Source organism: Scyliorhinus torazame, chromosome 21, assembly GCF_047496885.1.
Source record: "Scyliorhinus torazame isolate Kashiwa2021f chromosome 21, sScyTor2.1, whole genome shotgun sequence".
NCBI classification, from domain to species: domain Eukaryota; kingdom Metazoa; phylum Chordata; class Chondrichthyes; order Carcharhiniformes; family Scyliorhinidae; genus Scyliorhinus; species Scyliorhinus torazame.
The window spans coordinates 57,495,133-57,517,714 of record NC_092727.1 but is presented as its reverse complement, the minus strand read 5'-3'; the positions used below and the strand labels follow the sequence as shown (position 1 = coordinate 57,517,714).

Genomic DNA, 22,582 nt, shown 5'->3' with positions numbered 1-22,582 from the left:
TAGAGTAAGATTTACTGCCTCACTCCAATGTGCAGATTTGCTAAAAAGTGATCCCGCCCATTGAGTGCGGAATTCCTCTTGCAACGTCTTGCGAGATTGCGTTGAATCTCACGAGGTGTTGCGAGTCGGGTAGATCCCCGGAGCGGAGTCTCCTGGCTTTTAACGGCAATACTGCACTGTGGCAAGAAGATCGTGCCCATGGACTTTACAAAGTACAGGAAATCCTCTGACTCATCACAAAATTGGTTCCTGAAAACTGTGTCTTAAGTTAAAATGTCGTAAGTCAGAGCTGATTTTTCCATAAGAACAATGTTATGGAGGATTGAATCACAGTGTTTCTCTGCGCCGGGAGGCAGCCTGCTATTGGTCAGCGGTGGGATCTTCTGGTTCTACCACTGGCAAAGGATTTCCCATTGAATCCACCCAACATTGATGGAAAACCCACCATTAGTAAAACCAGTAGCACTCCCCAACGGAGGGGGGGACCAACCCAGGTCCGATATGGCCTGGCCTGCGATCGGGGCCCACCGACCGGCAGGCCGGCCTCTGTGGCTGGGGGCCTCCTTTCCTACGCGCCGGCCCCTGTAGTCTTGCGACATGTTGCATCGGGGCTGGCGCGTTGAAGGAGGCCACTGCTCATGCGTGCATTGGCGCCACTGCGCATCTCCTCGTTGGCGCCGGCGCAACTGCACATGCGCAGATCCCGCAACGCACAGTTTGCACCGGGATCGGCAGCTGGAGCGACGTCGTTTACGATGGTGTCGACACTCTGCTGCGGGATTGGAGAATCCCGCCCTATGTGTAAATCAAACACTAGATGGCGTTACTAAGTCATTGTATATAAGGCAACATCTCTAGGAATTCTGGGAGAACATGTGAGAGCAGAGTGAGAATTCATTGTAGAGATATAGCACGAGGTCAAGTTATAGTGTAGTTTAATAGTTAGAGAGAATATTGATTACCATACTACGGATTCAATATTATTACTTTAATATCTGTTACTCAGTAAAGTGTGCGAACCTAAACAAGTTTAGCAGTGTAAAATAAATTTGTTTTGATTCAAACTGCTGGGACGGGATTTTCCAATAATGGGGCTATGTCCCCACGCCGGCATGAAAACCGGCGCCAACCACTCAGGCGTCAATGGCCCCCGAAAGTGAGGAATTCTCCCCTTTCTAGGGGGCTAGGTTGACGCCGGAGTAGTTCCCGCAGCTCCAGCCGGCGGCAAAGGGCCGACCCGAGTTTGCGCATGCGTGGGACGGCAGGAGTATTTCTGTGCATGCGCAGAACAGCCGGCATATTTCCGCGCATGTGCGGGCGTTCTGGTGCCTGAAGGGTCCTGGGTGACTCCATGGCATGGAGGGGCAACGGAGTGAGCTCCAGCGGTCACTGAATCATCCTGCAAGTTCCCCATTGTCTGCACTATGGTGTCGACGCTCTCAGCGATTCTTCTCAGTGACTGGGCTATGCTCTGCCGTGGCAATGTCCACCTGCATCTGGGACTCAATGGTTCACAGCAACGGGGACATGATGCATTAGCTCTGGGAGAACCTTGTCCAGAGGCTCGGCATCTGGCTGGGACCCAACTGAGCCCCGTGATCCAGCAAACCCCTGACTGCTGTCTCCCTTGGCTGTTTCTGCCTCCACCTGATATGCATCAGCAACTGTGTGGTGCAGATTGTACCCCAGAAGCCTGTCTACTTATGTTATTGTTGCTAACTTTGCATTAGTTTAATTGCTCTGTTTTATCACCTTTGCTCTTGAGTCACCAGGTATCTTTATGATACCGCCATGTGGTTCAAGTCCGAGTAATCCAATACACCGATTAGTAAGATTTAAATCAAAGCACATTTATTATACACAGTAATCACTGCTCATGCATAAATTCTACGTCTAAGCTACTTCTACAACTAACAGGCCAATACTTAACTTGGAACTGGCCCACCAGGTCAGGGAAACAAATGACCTTTCGTTCGGGTTCTGAACCTGTGGGATTCGAAGTTGGTACAGAATGATAGCTGGGAGCGCCTATCTTGTAGTGAGCGTTGAAGTAAGACTTACAGATTTGATCGGCTGCTGAAGAGTGACGAGAGCTGGAAGAGCTGGAAGCGAGCCGGAGAAGAAGAGCTGGAAGAGAGCGGTGGAAGAGAGCTGGAAGAGAGAGAGCCTTGAACTTGGGGCTCAATTCTTATAGTCCCCAGGGGCTTCCCACCTTTCGGGGAGGACCCTGTACCTGGTCCCAAGTGATTGGGCTTTGTCCCAATCACTTGGTTCGATTTTCTCCAATGCTGGAGCGGTTCCCTGATCGATGGGCGGTCTTGAGGTGGTCGTTTACCTCCCTTTGTGTAGGCTTCTGCTGGCGCCGAAGAGCCTGGTTTTGCTTTATGTGTCTAAATGTTGCTTATTGTTCCTGGGGATTGCTCATTAGTATGCAGGTGGCTGGTGTTTTGTTATGCTGATAGTTGCTGGTATCGATCTTGTCTGACCTTTCCAGAGGTAAATACACAGCCAACTTGCAGTTACTCATTTTTGTCCTGTTGGCTGACATTCCCGTCAGCCTTTGCCGTTCGCCATTTTAAATCGGGAGTTGGCCATTTTAAGTGGCTACATGCCCTCCTTGTGATCCTAACGCGAAGCATGAAGGATCACATAACTATGTTGCTTTCCATTCCCTGACCTGGGGGGGGGGCACTTCCTTCATGGCCTCTGCACTGACCATAGCTATGCAAAAAATGTTTAACTAACAATTCTAAGGGCGCTATGTCAAACAGGGACATGCATTACAAAACAATAAACTGGGAACCTCTAACTATCCTTAACACACTACACTCACTTAAATATTTCATTATCCTAACTTCCTCAACCATACAAACAAAATCAAAGCAGTTTATACACAGTCTTCCTGGCTTGGCAGTCAAGCTCAGGATCGTACAATTTGCTCATGAACAGTTCTTTACATTTCTTTATTTACAATAAACGCAAGTGAATGCTCTTTATTATAGATCGCGGCGGTCGGGGGTCTGGTCGTATCCGAAAATAGGGGATCTGATTTTATATACCGGGGTTCGAGCGCGGTAGGCTCTCCTTCTCCATTTCCATAGACGTATAGTCTGCACTATGCAGCAGAGTATCGCTAATACCAGTGAGGTTTCTATTACATAGGACAGGGAGTACCAGGTTATGAACCTGGCACACCAAGATGATGTGGTGTCGCTGGTGACTGGGCTCTGGGTACTGCGGGGAAGTGAAACATTAACGGCTGGGAGGCTTGAAGTCATGGGGTTCACGTTCACGCGCAACCAAATGTCCATAAAGATGATGCTGATCCATGTGAAGGAAGTCCTCATGGCTCTTCTCTTTCCTTTACTTTCTTCTCTTCTCCGGTCCTGGAGCTTCTGGAGTTCTGTGGAAACAAGCTTAGTGTCTGTAACTATCTTTGTTTAATATCTCGTACGATAGTCTGTCTGTCCTGTAGTGCCAATTACTCCCTTTATAATTGGTCACTATGTGTGACTCCCTCATTTTTTTGTCAAAAATCGAATTTTAGGACAAGACACACTTCCCAATAATGAACCAGTGTGAGCCATCTCGCAGACTGTGCAATTTACCATCCAAATGTTTCAGGATGTAAATAGCATGTGGTTGGCAACCTAAAGTTTACCTAAAACAAAACAAAACTTTTTGAACAAAAAGTGCCAAAATGATGTGCGTATGGGCCGCGACGGGTAAGAGTTGGATGGAGTCCCTGGGTAGAGCGGCTACCAATGCCGTGTCTCTCCTACCCGAGGGTAGTTGACCAGAGGGGGTTTCCCAGGCAGGGCGGGTCCCAAGCCGTTTCTCCACTGCCTGAGCAACCGACAAGAACGGGCAAAAAATGTAGTCATCGTGGTGGGGCTGCCGTAGTGGTTCTTTCCTTCGAACCAGAAGGGCAGTTATGAACAGGTGTGTGGTACCTGTCGACAGACGAGTTCCGCTGAACTGGCATCTGGGACAGTAGCAAGTCTCTGTGGGTAAGTCCCCAGAGGTTTCGGCCGAAAAGGCGTGAGGCCGTGAATTTATTTTTTCCTGTCGGACATACAACATTTAACAAACTTACAAACAACATAAAACATTCTGCAGGTTCCATCAGAAAGGACACCGTTTCTCCCAAGCGGTTCCTTTTAAAACATCATCTGGACACCTCAGTTCTCGGTTGCGAACAGGGTCGCAAAGGGGTTCTTGGTTTGGGAGTCAGACCCAAGGTCGTCATCTTCTCCCGGGTGCCAAACTCTTGAGTGTATCAAAGCTGAAAGGGCTGCATGGTGTGAGGTGGGGTCGCTCTCGTTGTTGCGGACGAGTCGGAACGAGTTATCTCGGTGCCAATAGTGGGTGTCCAGCTGTGTGGGGACAGAATCGGGGTCGTCAGTGTGGTTCGGTGGTCGGTGGTGGGGTTTGTTTAGGAAAGTGATCATGAAGGGATCACTCGGATCGTAATCGGAATCGCTGGGTGTGGGACCTGTTGCATGGGGATAGTAGGGAGGCGTGCTGTGGCTGTTGTCTGAGTCACAGTCGCTGTCTCTGCTGCTGCAGTCTGTGGGCGTTCCGGGTCGGAGTGTATATTTTGGGGGTGGAGTTGAGGTCGAGTCCGTGGCTGGGCTGGGCGTGGTGGGGGTTGGTAGGGTTATGTTGGCGGTGGGCGGGGCGTGGTGTGCTGCGTCGAGCATGACGTGGCGTGCGTGGTTAGACTGTGTTCCATATGCCTTCAGCTGGTTTATATGGAACCACGCAGTCTTACCGTTGGGGTACTTTATTTTATACACGGAAGGGCTTACATTATCCGCAATGGAGTACGGACCCGAGTATTTTGGTGACAGGAATGTGCTGGGGTTATAGACAGAGAGCATAACTTGCTGTCCTATACCGTACTCAGTCGCATGCACTGTCTTGTCGAAACAAGCCTTGCTGTTTCTTTCTGGTGCCCAATATTACTGCGGCTGCTAGCTGAGCCATTTTAGCATTTTCCACTAATTGTTCTACTGCTTTCCCATGTGTGAGGGCCGTCACTTCGGGGCTGGTCAAGTCTAAACCTAATAAATATTCTGTGCCTTTCATGGGGCATCCGGTCATGAGGGTGTGTGGGTTGTAACCTGTGGAAGTAGAAATTGTGTTACGTATAAACATTAGTGCAAAAGGGAGAACTGAGTCCCAAGTGGTGTTGTTCTGCTGGACCATTTTTCTGAGGGTGGATTTTAGAATTTTTGGGTGATGCCAAATATCGTGAGGACTTTCTGCATGACACGTCCCGTAAAATGGGAGCCTTGGTCGGATTCAATGCTGTGGGTGAGTCCCCATCTTGTAAAAATGTGGTGGGCCAAAATCTTGGGTGTGGTTTTTGCAGTGTTTGTGCGGGCTGGGAATGCTTCCACCCATTTCATAAATGTGTCAATTACCACAAGTACATATTTATAGCCATTCCTGCAAGGGGGCAATGGTCCTATAAAATCGATCTGGAGGTTAGTCCAGGGGCCATTAACGGATCGGGTATGGCTGAGTTGAGCCTTTTTGGCATATCTGCCCGGATTATTCTGGGCGCAGATAAGACAATTCTCGATGTAGTGGTTTACAGCTTCCTTTAAATCCGGCAACCAACTAAGCTGCTTGAGATGGGCTGTAGTGGGATCGATTCACTGATGTCCATGACCGTCATGGAACAAACCAATCAGTTGATTCCTGTCCTGTTCAGGAACCACATAAAGGGTGTCTTTTAACACCACACCATCATGTTAACAGTGATGTCCCATCCCTGCAAGAGAGGGGTCCATCTAGCTGCTCTAATCTGGCTTACTGTGCCGTCCTTGAGTCGTCCGTCCAGTAAAAGTTGGGTGGGGGTGTGTTCGGTGAGAATTGTGATGGGGTTCAGTCCGGTAATATATGAAAAATACTGCACTGCCCAAAATACTGCGAGCAGGTGCCTGCTCCACAGCATCTAAAATTTTGGAGGCGTAAGCTACGGGCCTTAACTGTTCGTGCCGTTCCTGGAGGAGCACGGCCGAAAGGGTGCGGTCTGTGGTCGCTACCTCTACGGCGTAAGGGGAAAGCGGGTCTGGAACTTGTAGTGCGGGGGCTGCTATGAGTGCCTGTTTTAAAGAGTCCACAGCATCCGTATGCTGCGGAAGCCATTCCCAGGGGGCTCCTTTCTTTAGGAGGTCTGAGAGGGGTGCTGCCTTGTTAGCGAAACCGTCAATGTGGTTTCGGCAGTAGCCAACCAGTCCTAAAAACGACCGAGGGCTGAAACGTTCTGGGGAAGGGGCAATTTAGCAATCGAGTCAATCCTTTCATGCGTTTACCATATGTGATAATTGTTCCCAAGTATATCACCTTTTCTTCCAAAATCTGGGCCTTTTTGGGGTTGACTTTACAACCGATTGAGTGTAATAGTTCCAGGAGTTCGGACAGAAGCTCAATGTGCTCTTCCTTGGTGTCTGTCTGCAGTAGTAGGTCGTCTACATACTGTACCAGATATTTGGGGCGAGAAAATTTGGCTAAACCATTTGCCAGCTGTCGGTGGAAAATGGAGGGGGAGTTGTGGAATCCTTGTGGCAGGCATGTCCACGTGTACTGCTGTGCTTTAAAGATGAAGGCAAATTTGTACTGGCACGCCTTTGCCAATGGAATGGAGCAGAATCCATTACTGACGTTCAAAACCGTAAAGAATCGGGAATTGAGTCCCTGCTTGAGCATGGTCTCGGGACTTGTGGCTACTGTGGGGGCTGCTGCGGGGGTGATTTTGTTGAGTTCCCAATAATCGATGGTCAGTCGCCATGATCCATCGGGCTTTCTCACTGGCCAAATCTGGGCATTATTAGTGGAGGCTACTGATCTAAGTACGCCCTGCTCTAATAAGCTTTCTATTACCTTGGAGATTTCTCCCTCTGCCTCTTGGGGAAATCCATACTGTTTTGGGGGTCTAGGGTCAGATCCTGTTATCTGTACGGAGCCAGTCATCTGTCCACAGTCGTGCTTGTGGGTCGCGAATGCTGCCCTATTCTTTTGCATAACTGCCCTAACCTGCATGTCTGTACTAAGCGTGGTCGGGTTGAACCAAAATTCGCCTACTGCGCTAATTTTGTTTGCATACTCTCCTATGTTGAGCATTGCGGGGGCTCTTGCGGATTTTGCCATCTTCCAGACACACTGGTTGACTGGATCGAATGAAATATTATGGGAATTCATGAAATCGATTCCCAGAATGTGTTCTGCTGTGTGGGGCAGGTCAACTAAAACCACGGGGTGCTTGGTGGTGATGGTGCCGATTTGAATGGGTACAGGGGCTGTGATGTGTCCCTGCTGTGAGTGGCCTGTAAAGCCGCTGGGGGTGATAGTGGCTGTCGTGGGACACGTGTCTTTTTGAAATATGGAAGCAATTATCTGCGCCAGCCTGCTTTTCCTCGGTATTCTTGACTGCGGGTTTGCTTTGTATAGATTGCTCCCAAGCGCGGGACAATCTTTTCACACCCACTTCTCGTTATGGGCCTCCTCTGAGGGATCATAACTCGTGCAGGCTTTCTGTTCTGTTTCTGTGGCATGGGAGATAAGGGTGTGGGTCCATTTGGCCATGTTGTCTGGGGACAAATGGGCACGGTCTAAGTCTCCAAAGACTGCTGCAAAGTGGATCCACAGCCGTCCAGCAAATGCTGTGGGGTGCTCGGATTTCTTTTGCCTACATTTGTTGAGGCCATCTATGGGGTCACCCCGATTATACCCGATCGCATCCAGGAGCGTGTTATGCATTTCTGCAAGGATGCCTCCTCCTACATTCTGTGGGTCGGGAATGGCTGCTGCTATTGAAGGGTCTAAACTTAAAACAGTGAGCTTTACATGCTCTCGCTCATCCAGGCCGTACATGGTCGCCTGATGCTTGACTGTGGCAAAGAAATGGTGGGGGTCTGAGGTGGGGAGGAACGGTGTGACCTTATCGCATGCGTCCCGTAATTGGGTCACTGTTAAGGGGGTGGAGTATAGAAATTCCGCATCGTCCGATGTGGCTGTGCGGTGGGTGGTTACTGGGTTCATTGGAGCTTGAACTATCTGCTATGTGGGGGGTTGGGGCGCTTTTCTCTTTTGTTGCTTTCCCTGCGCACATGTTCCCTGAACATATCTGTGCGCTGTTTCGTTCAACTCTTCCCAATCAGGGCCGTCTTTCTGATCTAATTTTTCTCCAAAATTTCCTGGAAACCTTTCTGCACAGAAAGCAGCGATTGCAGCTCTGCAATCTGCTTCCGGCACTTTGCGTGATCTAGCGTGCTTTGTCTTTGTTCTGCGGTGGCAGCATGGAGTGCTCTTAATGCTGCCTTGAGGTCACTACACTGTTTCTGTAATGCCTCTACCTGTCTTTCCGTTTCTTCTCGTACCAGGACTGCACGTTGCGTGTCCTGATAGGCCTTTTCGTATTGAGACTGGAAGCTGCTTAAGTGCGCCAGACAAGACTGGTGAGCCCTTTTGGCATCCTCCACCTCTACATCTTTTGCTGCCAACTTCCTTCTCAATTCCAAATTCTCCTTTTCTACCTCGCTTACATCGATCTTACTCATTCGATGTTTGCCCTCAACTTCGTTCCGGAGTGTCCTAACAACCTCCTCTGTGCCTCGCAATTGTGCCAAGCAGGACACTATTACCATCGGTTGTGCGAGCTTTCCCCAAGCTCTTTTTGTGGATCTCGCTCAGGGTCTCCCACCAAGTATGTCCTATACCCCTGGGACCTGATTCCTCATTATCACAGAATTCATTCCAAAGGGGCCATCCTTTCCCTTTGAGATATTTCCGGATTTCCTCCTCCCAAATGGGACATTGTCCCACTCTACTGCTGCTGGTCGCTGCGACCGCAAATTCCTCTGGGTTCATTAGGCGCTCCATTTCCTTCATTGCCATCTTTCCTATCCGAATGCTGCTCTTCAAATTTGGGACAGGGGTATTAAGGCAGTGCTGTAAATACAGGTACGGCTTTCGCTACTTTCTGAAATACAAACTTCCGACAGTTTTGTCGCAACAAAAAATGTATCAGTTGTACCAGAGCATCACTAATGATGCCCTGTTAATTATGCATGCATACACACACTTCCGAATTATGAGTATTGATCAGAACTGCTTGAACACTTGTGGTTTTCTGTTTCCAATTGGATCTCTAATTCAAATTCTTGGGTTCTCCCGGCGTGGTTTTGCCACTTCTAGATTGGGTCCCGTCAGGATGTAGCCAAATAATGTTGCTAACTTTGCCTTAGTTTAATTGCTCTGTTTTATCACCTTTGCTCTTGAGTCGTCAGGTATCTTTATGATACCGCCACGTGGTTCAAGTCCGAGTAACGATCAATAATCCAATACACTGCTTAGTAAGAGTTAAATCAAAGCACATTTATTATACACAGTATTCACTATTCATAAATTCTACGTCTAAGCTACTTCTACGACTAACAGGCCTATACTTAACTTGGAACTGGCCCACCAGGTCAGGGAAACAAATGGCCTTTTGTTCGGGTTCTGAGCCTGCGGGATTCGAAGTTGGTACAGATTGCTAGCTAGGAGCGCCTATCTTGTAGCGAGCGTTGAAGTGAGACTTACAGGTTCGATCGGCTGCTGAAGAGTGACGAGAGCTGGAAGTGAGCCGGAGAAGAAGAGCTGGAAGAGAGCGGTGGAAGAGAGCTGGAAGAGAGAGAGCCTTGAACTTGGGGCTCAATTCTTATAGTCCCCAGGGGCTTCCCGCCTTTCGGGGCGGACCCTGTACCTGGTCCCAAGTGATTGGACTTTGTCCCAATTACATGGTTCGATTTTCTCCAATGCTGGAGTGGTTCCCTGATCGAGGTGAGGAGCAAGTTGCGCGCTGCCATGTTTGAGTGTTGACTGGAGGGAGCGGTTAAATGCCGTGCCCCCTTATTAGCGGTGGGAAGCTGAGGCTAGTGTAAGGTGAATCAGACGGTGAGGGAGCCAGTAATATTGAGAATCTCATGCGGGCTGATTTTTGGCACTATGTGCCGTTGAATACGGGCCATTATCTCTCCAATATGGCCTTTGCGAAATACCCCGCCTAACGTGCCCAAAACTGACTTCGAATTGTTTCCGTTTTTTCTGGGATTGTGTGAGTCCTGAAAGGGATAAGCTCTCTGCAGGCCGTAAGAGAAATATAGGACATCTAGCTTACGGTCAATATGCAAAAGATGCAATGAAACCATAGCAAAGTCAGCAGACCAATAAATTACCAAGTAAGTAAGACCTCCCACTGCCATCTGTGAATTGTGAGAGATACTCCATCATCGGCACATTGAGTATAAAAACAAGGAAGCGACATTAAATTTGTTCAGTGTTGATTAAGTCACAGTTGCAGCAGTCTGTGGCTCCCCTGCTTGGAATCGTATTAGACTGAAGGTTTTCCGAGCGAGAAGTTATAATCATGGAAGAACGTTTCAGAGAATTGACGGTTATGAAATTAGATCGCAAAGTTGACGTGGACTTGCATTGTTATCCTCTGGTCAGGGAGTGTTACGGGCAGTACCTGCATCGTCCATGTGGGGCTCTTCTTGAAAAACAAGGAACAGATCACATAGGCAGTTTCCTGTGACATGCTCTGCTCTCAGTGAATCAACACAAGAAGAGGCATGGTGCAAACAAATTTCTCTCCTGATGTTTTTTTCCCAGATAAGATATTTAGGTCAACCAAATACAGATGTGCGAGGCAAGTTTATTTACACAGAGGGTGGTAAATATATGGAACGTGCTGCCTGGGGAGGTGGTGGGAGCAGGTATGATAGTGGCATTTAAGGGGCATCTAGTCAAACATATGAATAGGGTGGGAATGGAAGGATACGGACTCCGCAAGTGCATGCGGTTTTAGTTTAGGCAGGTACCATGGTCGGCACAGGCTTGGCGGGCCGAAGGGCCTGTTCCTGTGCTGTATTGTTCTTTATTCTAGTCAGTAGAAGGTAGTATGCAAAGAATTTTTAAAAATTCACTTATGGGATGCAGATGTCACTGGCTAGGCCAACATTTACTGCCCATCCTTAATTGCCCTTGAGAAGGTGCTGGTGAGCAGCGATCTTGACCCACTGTAGTCCCTGTGGTGTAGATACCCGCAAGGTGCTGTTAGAGAGGGAGCTTCAAGATTTTGAAATAGTGAAAAGTTCATCGTTAAATTGTTAACAAGAGGACATTGACTAAGGATTAAAGTTTGAAGAAATTTTTCGTGGAAGGTAATGAAAAGAGGGACGACTTCATTATAAGAGAACATTAATACGGAGGGAAGAGCATCACTTGAATGAAAATTGGATTGCTATTAATTTTAAATTTTTTATTTGTTTTTTTAAAAAAGATTACCCAATTCATTTCTTTCAATTTAGGGCAATTTGGCATGGCCAATCCACCTACCCTACACATCTATGGACTGTGGGGGCAAAACCCAAAGATGGGGAGAATGTGCAAACTCTACATGGACAGTGACCCAGAGCCGGGATCGAACCTGGGACCTCGGTGTTGTGAGGCAGCAATGCGCCACTGTGCTGCCCTTGGATTGGTATTAATAAGGCAAACATCTAAAAGGGTGGAGGAGATAATTTCAGTTGATGGGTTAGTCCTGGCAAGGGTGAGATGGATTGATGGTGTAATACTGTGCTGCAATTTGAATGATTCTAAGAAAATTTATATTTTTATTTTGTAAAAGTGGTGCTAAACCTGAAGAGAGATAGAAACATAGAAAATGGGAGCAGGAGAAGGCCATTCGGCCCTTCGAGCCTGCCTCACCATTCATTATGATTATGGCTGATCATCCAACTCAATAATCCAATCCCATTTTCTCCCCATATCCTTTAATCCTCTTCGCCCAAGCGCTATATCTAACTGCTTCTTGTGAACGTACAATGTTTTGACCTCAACTACCTCCTGTGGTAAAGAATTCCACAGGCCGACCACTCTCTGCGTGAAGAAATTTCTCCTCATCGCTGACCTAAATGGTCCATCTCCTATCCTCAGACCGTGACCCCTAGTTCTGGACACACCCAACATCGGGAACATCCTTCCTGCATCTACCCTGTGTAGTCCTGTTAGAATTTTTATAGATTTCCATTAGATCCCCCCCATTCTTCTGAATTCCGGCGAGTACTATCCTAACCGTTTCAATCTCTCCAGGAATCAGTCTGGTACACCTTCGCTGCACTCCCTCCAGAACAAGAACATCCTTCATCAGATAAGGGGACCAAAATGCTCACAATATTCCAGGTGTGGCCTCACAAAGGCCCTGTATAATTGCAGCAAGACATTCCTGTTCCTGTACTCGAATCCTCTCGCTATAACGGCCAGCATACCATTTGCCTTCTTTACTGCCTGCTGTACCTGCATGCTTACCTTCAGTGACTGGTGTACGAGGATACCCATGTCTCACTGCACATCGATCTCTCCTAATTTATGGCCATTCAGATAACAGTCTGCCTTCTCATCACATTTTTCCAAATTATACTGCCCACTCACTCAACTTGTTTAAATCACACTGAAGGACCTCTGCATCTTCTTCACAGTTCACCCTCCCACCCAACTTGGTGTCATCTGAATTGAGATGTTACATGTTGTTCCCTCATCTAAATCAGGAATATATAATGTGAATAGCTAGGGTCCTAGCACCGATCCCTGCGGTACCCCCAGTCACTGCCTGGCAATTTGAAAAAGACAGGTTAATTCCTAATCTTTGTTTCCTGTGTGCCAACCAGTTTTCTATCCATCTCAATATAATACACCTAATCCCATGCGCTTTAATTTTACACTTATCTCTTATGTGGTACTTATAATAATAATTATTGTCACAAGTGAGTTTACATTAACACAGCAATGAAGTTATTGTGAAAATCCCCTAGTCGCCACACCCCGGCGTCTGTTCGGGTGCACTGAGGGAGAATTCAGAATGACCAATTCACCAAACAGCATGTCTTTCGGGACTCGTGGGAGGAAACCAGAGCACCTGGAGGAAACCCACGCAGACACAGGGAGAACGTGCAGACAATGACCCAAGCGGGAATCAAACCTGGGATACTGGCGATTTGTCAAAAGCCTTCTGAAAGTCCAAATTTACCACATCCATTGACTCCCCCACATCAACTCTACTAGTTACATCCTCAAAGAATTCCAATAGATTTCTTACTTCCTCAAAGAATTCCAATAGATTTGTTAAGCATGATTTCCCCTTCATAAATCAATGCTGACTCAGTCCGATCCTGCCAATAAATTCCAAGTGTTCTGCTATAAAATATTTGATAATGGATTCTAGAATTTTCCCCACTACTAATGCTCGGCTTCCTGGTCCACAATTCTCTGTTTTCTCTCTACCTCTCTTTTATCTGCAGGTACTAATCTGGAGTCTATTGAATCCTGGAAGATAACCAGGCATTAATCAGCCTTCAATCCCATCAATTTCCCCAACACTCCCATTTCTCTTACTTGTATTGATCTCACTCAGCCCCTGCCTCTCGCTAAACCCTGTGTTCCCCAACATTTCTGGTATCTGATTTGTGTCCTCATCTGTGAAGACAGAACCAAAGTAGGTGCTTAGTTGCTCAGCCATTCCTTTGTCTCCTATTATACATTCCTCTGTGTCTCACTGTACGGGGCCTACATTTGTCTTCATGAATATTTTTCTCTTCACGTACCTATAGAAACCTTTATAGTTCCTTGCAAGCTTACTTTTGTACTGAATTTTCCCCTTGAGCAATCCATTGGTTCTTCTTTGCTGAATTCTTAACAGCTCCCAATCCTCAGACCCGTTTGTTTTTCTTGGCCAATTTGTACACTTTGTCCTTGGATCGAATATTCTCTAATTTTCCTTGTAAGCCATGGATTGGCCAGCATTCCCATTTTACTTTGTGCCAGACAGGAATAAACAATTGTTGCAGTTCACACGTGCACTCCTTCTTGAATGTTTGCCATTGCATGTAACCTTTTACAATCTATCATAACCAACTATCATATCATGAAATTTCCTTTATGGAGATTCAGGACTCGAGTCTCTGAATCAACTACTTCACTCCCCATCTTGAAAAATTCTTTGATATTATCGTCACTCATCCTCGAGGGATCTTGCACAATTCGATTGCCACTGATTCCATTCTCGTTGCACAGTACCCAGTCTAGGATGGCCTGCTCTCTAGTTGGTTCCTCAACGTATTGGTCCAGAAAACCATCCCATATATGCTCCAGGAATTTCTCTTCTATGGCATTGTGGCTAATGTGATTTGCCCAATCTACATGCAGATTAAAATCACCCATAATTACAGATGTTCCTTTATCACATGCATCTCTAATTTCCTGTTTAATGCCATTCCCAACAATACCACTGCAGTTTGGTATATATACAACACCCATTAATGTTTTTTGCCCTTTGATGTTAATGTTTGGAATGAAGAGTGATTGTCTCAATTGTTCTTTGCCCTCCAACTGGGCTACAGTGAGAAGCACACTGCACCTGAAAGTGTGCTGTATCCTAACTGAGAGTAGCCATCTAGAACAGTGGATTCAGGACCCTGTGCCCAGAAGCTGACTGCAGGGCTGGTACTTCTGATTGAATCCTCTTTATAGTCAAAACAGCAGCCATATGATTAGGATTTTTATGTGTTGCAGTGACTTGCTACTCAGAGCTTCCTTGCTGCCCTGCTCCCTTGCTGCTCTCTCACCTGAACCTTTGAATCTGATGAGGGACTTGGCTGGCAGGATGTGTGACGACTTCTTTATGTGCCCCTTGCCCATCTCAACTTCTCAGACGAAGATGAGAGGAGTGGTCATGTTGCCATCATTAGGCAATACCTGCGAGTCGGAAAAGATATATAAGGAGAATGTAAAGGAGAGTGTAAAGAGTGTGGAGATCCAGTCTCATGGGCCTTCTTGTTCTTTGAAATTATGTCGCCAAGCACAAGGAAAATTGGTGCCGACAATTAGAGCGTCACCAACAACCATTCCCAGGACATTTAGAATGCTTCCATATATATTTCCACATTAAAGTTCCCTATCATTTTCAGAGAATCATAGAATTCCTACAGTGCAGAAGGAGGCCATTTGGCCCATCGAGTCTGCACCAACCCTCTGAAAGAGCACTTCACCGAAGTCCACTTCTCTGCCCTCTACCAATAGCCCGTTTCGTGGACACCAAAGGGCAATTTAGTATGGCCAATCCACCTAACCTGCACATTTGTTGAGTATGGGAGGAAACTGGAACATCCAGAGGATATTCACGCAGACATGAATAGAATGTACAAACTCCACAGTTTGCACCCAGGCCCCTGCGCTGTGAGGCAGCAATGCTAGCCTCCGTGCCACCCCTAAATATGTTCCTTAAAGGCCCTAAATTCTGCTAAGGTTAAAGTTGAGCCAGCAGCCCTTAGGTACCTCAATTCCGTCTTATTCTTAACATAAAAACCAGGGACAACAAGGATCAAATGTCAATTCGATCTCAGGGTCAAGCCGGTTCCTCTGGTTCATATGGTTGAACATCAGAAGGATTTTCAGACGAACATAGGGGCTGGTTTAGCACACTGGGCTAAATCACTGGCTTTTAAAGCAGACCAAGGCAGGCCAGCAATGTGGGTTCAATTCCCGTACCAAGCCTCCCTGAACAGGCGCCGGAATGTGGCGACTAGGGACTTTTCACAGTAACTTCATTTGAAGTCTACTTGTGGCAATAAGCGATTTTCATTTCATATTCCTAAAGATCTCTTTCCATTTCCCATCAGCTGTTCTGGGATCGGAACAAAAGAACATTTTGATGAGTCAGCAACATCAACTTGCATTTATGTAATGCCTTTAAAATATCCCCAAGTACTTCACAAGAGGGTAATCAGATAAAATTGGCCAATTAGCATCATTTCACATGTTATTAAAGGATTTATCCCAGTGATATGAACCAATCACAGTCACACATAGGGATAGATTTTCATCTTTTGAGTTGGGATGTTTCGGGGCGAATAGCAAGAGTTCGGAAGTTTCCCAGCTTAGCCTGCCTACCTCAGGAGAAAGTACCAACAAAAGGTGGGACTTTTGTTGTTGGAGGGGAGGGGAGGTGCTGACAGGGGTTAGCTAGAATGGGAACGGAGGCAGCTACATGGGCAGCTGAGCGCGGACGTGGACTGAAAAGGCCACCCTTGCTGCTGTGGGACTTCATTCCAGTTACAATAAAAACGGAAAGATTCTCCATACCTCACCCTTCCTCAGCCCTCACACACTCCCCCATGCCCCATCCATGTCATATCATGCCCACTACTGACCCCGCTATGGCCCCTCATACCCCCCCATGTGAAGCTATGACACTCCCATTCCCATTCACCCACTCTGCACTTTGTATGGAACAAATAAACTCTGTGACAATAGGATGGGTTTAAAAAAAAGTTTTAAAATACATTCACAACTTTCCATTGTCTAAAAAAAAAAGCCTTTTGCTACAACCCATTTAAAGCTCGCTATCCAGACTATTTAAAGTATCAAGTAGCCAAACCTTATTATGTATTCTTTGGCTGAGATCACACACATCCATTAAAACATTGAAAACAGCTGCACCACAAGGAAAAACATTGTTTGATTTACAGCTCTGGCTCTCTGGTCTATTCTGTTAATTTCATAATGTTTATTTACAAAAGATTTAAAGTACTTGCTCTTTCTATCATTGATACTTTAAAGGGTCTGCATGATAGATACTTCTATAGAATGTAATGATATGAGTTTTTTTAAAGAAACTGACAAAATTGTGAATGTTTTTTGTTTTTTAAAAAACTTTTTAAACTTATCCTACTGTCACTATAGGGCCCATTGGTTCTACAAAATGCACAGTAGGTGAATGGGCACGGAAGTGAGGGGATGAGGGGCCATAGAGGTGGATGGAGGGGTATAGGTTGACATTGAGGTGTGGACAAGACCTTTTGAACTTACCCTTCAAACATTTCCCACACCCACATTATGCTTCTCAGCACCTCGAGGCATCATGAACCACTATTTATTTTTATGCTTGGTATCTCTGTCAATGGCAGTATTTATTGCTCATCCCTAATTTCCCCTTCAATGGAGTGGTTTGCTAGGCCATTTCAGAAGGCAGTTAATAGTCAACCACATTGCTGTGGATCTGGAGTCATATGTAGGTCAGACCAGTTAAGGATGGTAGATTTCCTTCTCTAAAGGGCATTCGTGATCCGGATGGGTTTTTACCACAATTAACAATTGTTTCATGGTCATCACTAGACTGATTTTTCTTATTGATTAAAATGTTACCATTTGCCATGGTGTGATTTGAACACTGGTCCACAGATTTTATTACCTGGGATCTCTGGATTACTAGTCCAGCGACAATACCACTACACTACCACCTCCTTTAAGAGCTGGCCCTACTTGATGAAAATTGTAGAGGAGCAGGACATGCCTATCTCGCAATGGAGCTGGTCAGATTGAGAGTGCAGGGACTGGATTCGTGACCAAAACCAGTCCGCACACTTAATCCATCTCGGTCAAAATCGGAAACCCCGGAATAGGGCCAGAATCTGGTTCTCACCGCCATTTTCACAGCTCCACGGAGTCTCCCCAAATAAATGAAAATCCAGCCTGTACGGTTTGAAATGGGGAACCGCAAACCAGCTGGAAAGACTTAGATTTGGGGAAGACGGATTTCAATGAGGTGACACAGACACTGTGCACAGTAAACCTGGAACATGCACAATGGGCAAGATGACAGAAGATTAATAAGAGTTGTCCAAGAATAATTTAACATGATACACAACCAGTGGCTCTACTTGCCAAAAAGACCGTCAATGACAGCTCAGTGAGAAGATTGTCAATGACAGCTAAAGTGAGAAGAGAATTTATTGAACTAAAATAAAAGACAGAATAGACCTGATCCTGGCCAATTGGAAAGCTGCAAAGAATGACAAAATGGATACAATGCATTGCAAATAATGAGTCTGAAAAGAAACTTGCACGGGATATCAAAATCAAAACAAAGAGGCAATGGAGGGCTCCTTAAAAAGTGTGCCAATATTATCAATGAAAAGAACGAAACGGTGCACATGCTGAATAACCACTTTTTGTTTTTCAAAGCAGAGACGAGGTCGGTGTGCTGGACAAAGGAAATTATTATTGAATCAGTGACAAACGACCAGCCCCAAAAACATCAGAATTAAAATCTTTTAGACATGGTGAATTGTTTGGGCAAATTCCTCCCCAACCTTTCCTTTGCATACGCTTCTTGGAATGTACAATGCGGTATTGGAGTGAACCTCAAAAAGAAACTTTTGAACGAGTCAAAGTGGCGTTTCAGTCATCAGCCTCCTTGATCCCTCGAAAGAAATTGTTCTGATCTGTGATGCTCCACTCTAAGGGAGCGGAGTAGTGCTGTTGTGCTTATTCTGTCGAACACTGGCAGATGCTGAGAGTTTCTATTCTCAAATAAAAAAGTAATGTTTGGCTGTATTTATGGAGTGAAGAAGTTTCATCAATACATCTACGGACATCACTTAGTGATCGTTTCTGACCATAAGCCACTCTTGGGCTTTGATGCCAGCAATTACATATTCCAGCATAAGCCTGGCATCCATGTTGCCAATGTGGATCCACTGAGTCACCTTCCTTTGCCAAAGGGTATTCCACCGCCACCGGTGTCAGAAGAAATTGGCCCCATCTTCAACTTCTTGGACACGCTATCTTTATCGGCACAAGTAGAAGTATGGACCCAAAGCGACCCCTTCTTATCCAAGGCCAAAGTGGTCCTTCACAGCTGGCATTATGACCAGTCCAAGCAATTTAGACCATTTCATCTCAGAAAAGAAGAGTTAAGTTGCGAGGATGGGGTACTGTTATGGGAACTAGGGTTGCCTGCTCCTGCGAGGAAAGGGTTGTTGCGTGACTGTGCGTACCCCGGAGAAGTGAAAATGAAGTCACAAAGTGGTGTGGTGGTTCGGGATCGACAAGGGCATTAAAGACCTGGTCAAACATTGTAACCAGTGTCAAGCATATCAAAGCCTAACACCTTCAGCTCTGATGCACCTGTGGGAATAACCAGATAGGCGTGAATCCACATAGACTTTATGGACCCTTTCACGGGCACTATGTTCCTGACCATTATTGATGCGCATTCGAAGTGGATAAACAAAGTGGATAGACGTACATGACATGAAGACGACAACCTCCCTGGCAACGATACATAACCCGTGTCAAACATTTACCATTCATGGGTTAACCAAGGTACTGATCTCAGATAATGGGACTGCATTCACTCGGGATGAATTTCAACACTTTATGCAAACTAATGGCATTAAGCATGTGCGAACAGCACGCTACCACCCAGCCTCAAATAGATTCATCGAAACGGCTGTCTAAACGTTCAAGTCGGCAAAGAAGAAACAATCACCTGCACCTTTACAACTTAGAGTAGCCCATCTCCGACTCAAATACCAAACAACGCCTCATGTACCTGAAGGTGTGATTCCCGCTGAGTTGCTCATGAGAAGACATCTTCGAACGAGACTTGTTAATATTCCCAAATAATACTCCTGGGGGGCTATTGGGTGTCAATTGGGCCAATCGCAGAGAGGCAATTGTTTGATAGATGGATTCCGGGAGTCATGGAGACTGGAAGCATTCTTATCTCGGTCCTGTATATAGTTGTCTCTCACAATAGTCATTGTTAGTTTATCTGCTGGAGTTGGTCATCTTTACTTCGCAGCTATTATACCACACTTGGTCAAAAGCTGCTTTGATGTCAAGGGCAGTCATTCTCATCTCACCTCTGGAGTTCAGCTCTTTTGTCCATGTCTGAACCAAAGATGTAATGAGGTCAGGAGCTGAGTGACCCTGATGGAACACAAAACGGGCATCTGTGAGCAGGTTGTTACTGAGTAAACGCTGGCTAATCGAGCAGGTTGTTGCTGAGTAAATGCCGGTTGATCGCACTGTCGGTGACCCTTTCGATCACTGATGATTGAGAGTAGACTGGTAGGCGGTAATTGGCCAGGTTGGATATGTCCTGTTTTATCTGTACAGGATATACCTGGGTAATTTCCCACATTGCCGGGTAGATGCCAGTGTTGTAGCTGTACTGGACAGCTTGGCTAGGGGCGTGGCAAATTCTGGAGTACAAACCTTCAGCACTATTGCCAGAATATTATCCGGGCCCATAGCATTTGCAGTAACGAGTGCCTTCAGGTCATTCTTAATATCATGTGTAGTCAGTGGAGTCATGGTATTCTCAGTCGACTAGTCATCCAGAGACCCAGGGTAATGCCCTGGGTATGAATTCCACCATGGCAGATGGTGAAATTTGAATGCAGTAACAATCTGGAAATAAATCATTATTGTAAAAACTCATCTGGTTCTCTAATGTCATTTAGCTAAGGAAATCTGCTGTCTTTACCTGGTCTGGCCTGGCCTACATGCCACTCCAGGTCCACAGCAATGTGGTTGACTCTTAAATGTCCTCTTAAATGGCTAAGATAATCACTCAAGGGAATCCTGTGAAAGAATAAAGAACATACATTAAATTGGCTTAAGATTGAGTGCTGATGCAGGGGACCTCTCGAGGAGGCCAAAATCGATCTACTCGCCATTTCTATTGTTGCGAATGCTTCAGTCTCATCTTTTTTACTAATGTACTGGGCTCTTCCATTATTTGTGGAGCTGCCTCCTCCTCCAATTAGTTATTTAATTGTCCACCACGATTCATGGCTAGATGTGGCAGGACTACAGAACCTCAATCTAATCCGTAGGTTATGGAATTGCTTAGATCTATTACTTGTTGCTTACCAGGTTGACACCTCATTTTTAGTATGCCTGGTGTTGATCTTGGCATGCCCTCCTGCACTATCATTGAACCAGGATAATGTGGGGGATATGCTGGGCTATTGGGTTACAGATTGTGGCTGAGTACAGTTCTGCTGCTGCTGATGGCCCAGAGCACATGACGTATGCCCAGTCTTGAGTTGCTAGACCTATTTGAGCTCTATCCCCATTTAGCATGATTGTAGTGCCACACAACATGATGGAGATCCTCAATGTGGAGACAGGACTTTGTCAAAGGTCTGTGTGGTGGTTACTCCTCCTACTGATACTGTCATAGACAGATGCAGCTGTAGACAGTGTTATGGGTCAGAGTTTAGAGAACCCCAAAGTGAAGCATGGAGTTCAACTGACCCACAAACTTTAATAGATTGTGGTGTGGGGAGCACACGGCACACTCTACAGGTGTGATACAGCATAAATGGACAAGTGTTTTTTAAAACAAAACAACGTTTATTCTATCAACTCAAGTTAACCTTTTTAAAACAACCATTGAATATCTTAACACCCATTAATTCAAAGATAACCCCCAAAGACTAAGTAATCGTTTCAGCTGTCCTTTTAACATCCAAAAGACTTAACCAACCTTCAAACAGGAGCACATTAAGTTACATTCAATATATAGAGTGAGAAAGGGTTCAACCGTGCTGCTGCTTTTGGTTACTTCAGCTGTAGCTCCTTTGCTTTTTCCTTGCAGCTCACTGGAAACACAGACACACCCAAGCTGCTCTCTCAAACTGAAACTCAAAAAGTAGAAGTGAGTTCAGCTCCCCCCACCCTCTGACATCAATTCAGTAATATGATCAGCTCCATTTCTTAAAGGTACTTTGCTTAAACATCCATTGCTTAAACATCAATTTCTTAAAGGTACTCTCACATGACACCTCCCCCCAAGAAAAAAAAAATAAACCATCAACTTCAAGATGGTTTCATTTTTCATCTTTGCACCATCAATTAAGAAATGCACACAGTATAAACACTTTACCGGTTCAAAAAAAACCACACACAAACAGGTATAATAATATAGTCCATTTTTTTCCCCGTTCTTCCTCCAACCAAAATCCTTCTCGATTGACAGTCTCTTTGAACAAGAAAGTCTCTGCACGATTCATCCATTCCTCTACACTTCGGCATTTCTCTTTAAAGTTAGATACTTCAGTTCAATCTGATCATGTCCCTTGCAATTCTCCAATACAGGAGCACCGGTTACCAATACTTTCAGGCAGTCAAATGCCTGTTGAAAGTCCACTGTCTGTTGAAACTTTTGACGTTTCATCAGCAGAGCAACCACACTATATATAAATCTTTTGCACAAAGGTTCGATCAAATCCATTCTTGCCAAGAAATAGCATTATTTCCCTTCTTCTTGAGGGCATCGGAAACTCCTCAAGGAAAGTGATTTGGGCTTTTCCAAATTCACTTCTGGCTAGGTTTATCACCAAACCCACCACCTGAAGTTGATTGAATAACTCCATCAGATGTTTTAGATGTTCTTTCCATGGCAGAAAACTACCAGATCGTCGATGTATACTGCACAATTGGGTAATCCTGAAACAACTGTATTTGTTAACCGTTGAAATGTGGCTGGGGCATTTTTCATGCCAAATGGCATAACTTTGAATTGGTATATACTATCTAAAGTCACAAAAGCTGAAATCTCCTTCACCCTTTCGGATAAAGGTACCTGCCAGTAACGTTTAATTAAATACAATTTGGAAATAAAAGCTGATTGTCCCACTTTCTCAATGCAATCCTCCAAATGTGGGATAGGATAAGA

The 22,582-nt window shown here is 45.6% G+C and overlaps 1 protein-coding gene across 2 annotated transcripts in view; it reads right to left on the bottom strand.

Moving 5' to 3' along the window:
* LOC140398301 (G protein-activated inward rectifier potassium channel 4-like) overlaps positions 1-22,582 on the bottom strand; it is a 169,377-nt gene that overhangs the window by 84,516 nt on the left and 62,279 nt on the right. The window contains exon 4 of one of the 2 annotated variants that reach the window (XM_072486828.1): positions 20,384-20,481. The gene's annotated coding sequence lies outside the window, so the exon portion shown is untranslated. Of the gene's footprint in view, positions 1-20,383; positions 20,489-22,582 lie in introns of those variants that run through there. The other variant, XM_072486829.1, reaches the window with a different exon arrangement.